Source organism: Morone saxatilis, unplaced genomic scaffold, assembly GCF_004916995.1.
Source record: "Morone saxatilis isolate NCDOM2014 unplaced genomic scaffold, NCSU_SB_2.0 Contig4, whole genome shotgun sequence".
NCBI classification, from domain to species: Eukaryota; Metazoa; Chordata; class Actinopteri; family Moronidae; genus Morone; species Morone saxatilis.
This window is the reverse complement of record NW_023339984.1, coordinates 5,084,762-5,087,213: the sequence shown is the minus strand read 5'-3', so window position 1 is coordinate 5,087,213 and position 2,452 is coordinate 5,084,762.

Sequence of the window (2,452 nt, the reverse complement as noted above, 5' to 3'; positions counted from 1 at the left end):
AGATTTTATATCACAAATTTGGTACAGGCAATAACATCGTCAAGGTATTTGACCTATTCCTACTTCAAATCTACATTAACTGGGTTTTTTTGGCCAATTTGGGGCAGTAAAACAAAATTGACATATTATTGCCTTATAGTTCATTGCTAGCTAACAGTTGCTGATTTACATATCTGGCAGATTCATTTGGAGTCATGTTTGTGTCAACCAGGTGATAACACACTATTCACTTTTCAGTGCTTCTTTTCTTTTGCTCTCCACCAACTCCTGAAAAAAGGCTCCACTTTATTCACCAGCTAGTTGAAATCCTAGTTGAGCGAGATTTTTCACTTAAACAGCTGCCTGCTGTGTCTGGAAACGATGCTGTTGATAGCAGTGAGAGCGAAACCAAAACAGTGAGTTAAAAGACACTATAAAGCTTCGTACAGCTGAGGGGAATCAGTCAGATCATCATTTTCTGTGGTTCAACCACCACAGCGACACCTTTCACATTACACAAAGTCATTTGGCCCATTGTTTATATAGAAATATTGATTATATCCTCTTTGCATCCAATTACCACTTACATTATCCCTGCAGCATTAAATCTGATGTCACAGTCAGCACTATATTGGCAGCATACAGCAAATTCAACTGACCAGCATTGCATCATATATATATATTAATGGAATTAATTATGAGATTACCAAAAGTGTAACATTTTACAAGGAATTAACTATCTAGATAGGTCGTCCATGTATAGCTTTTTAAAGGACTGGATAATATCCTGCTGTGTCTTTCATCCCATATAAGTTTTGCCTCAGGTCATAAACCAACTTGACATTCTTTATTAACTCTTCTACCTCTCCTCCCCCACTCCCTTCTCCTACTTTCATTTTCATTCTTGTTCAACCAATTCCCTCCATTCAATCCGTCAGCCTTCTCTGTTCTTCTGGCCTCTCCATCCTCCCTCAATCCCTTTATCATTAACCTGACCTCACCTGGTAGCAAGTCGATCTTGACCATGGTGTGTTGTCGTTTTCCAGCTGCTCTGATGCCTACGTGTGAGTCAGTCACCTCTTTCAGCATGGTAAACATACACCAGAAGTGTTAAGTTTAAAAATATCAAACTGCAAGCTGTACAAAGCCATATACATGTCAAATGTTTTAAGTCTAGGTACAGAGGTGACAAAAAAAGCATAGATGCACTAAAAAAGTAAAGTTTATTGGGTTTACCAGAAATAGCTGAAATGATGAGATCTTACACACAGTAAGACTGGCAGATGTAAAGTCCTCCGTGGGGACTTCAGATTAGTTGGACTGAACTTTTCCCATTTATAAAAATATTATCATTTATTTATATTTTGGGTAAACATGCTCTTTAAATGAACTTTGTTTCATTTTATAGCAGTTGCAGTACTACTACTACTCCTACTCTCACCACAATGGATGGGTATACAGATGAATATAGAAACAGAGGGGGTTATTGATTATCGGCAAGTCGGAAGGACCAGACGACTTGGCTATTAGACAAATACGTCACTCTGAAACGCTGTGGTCGCAATCTATAACTGCCACAACTCAATTGTGCCTAAATGTCACGCTGTGGCTACATTGTGAACTGGCAGCTGAATGAAGTGGAAGCAATGAAGCAGAGCAAAGACCTAGAGAGAGAGAGCGAGAGAGAAAGAGAAAATGAAAGGTCAGAAAGGCGAAAGAGGAAGAAACTGTCTGAATGGCGCACACTGGGAAGAAATTGGCCATAGAAAAGAAAGGAGAAAGAGGAGGAGAGGCTCTGTGGAGATGAAGGACATTTTGAAAAGCGGGAGGAGGATGAGAACAACGGTGACCTAAAGACTGGGATGGAAAAAATAGTGAGGTGACTTACTCACTCTCCTTTGTCCAACCCTCTCTCCCACTCTCTCTTTGATAGTACATAAATCTTTGCAGCTACATCTCTCTCAAGACGTCACTGTGTTGACAAAATGTAACACAGACCACAGATACACAAGCCGGTTTCTTTTCCAAAATAAAATTACTCAAAATCACAAATGTAACTTTATAAATGTCAGCTAAAGTGACCCACCTAAGTCAAGTGTGACTTATTGCCAATAAATTATTGTTTTTTGCTTGTTACCTGATCAGCAACAGAATTAGAAAAGAAGTCTAGCAACTCCCTCGCTTCATCCTCCCCTTCCAGGGGTGAAGTCCGTTCTGACATACTATATAAAAATGGTGGTTCAACATGGCGGACTATATTCCATTTCTGCCAGCAGATCCTCCTAAATGTTACACATTGGACCTTTAAGTGACCTGTAAATCAGTTTACGAGCAACAGAAGATCTTTCATTGGTGTCGGATGACTGCTTTCTTCACATTTGGATCACAGTTTTTGCCTGTTTACTTGCTCCACAGTCAGTAGTCAGTCAAGCATGTCAGCAATCCACTTCAAGCAAACTAATGAAAAATACAG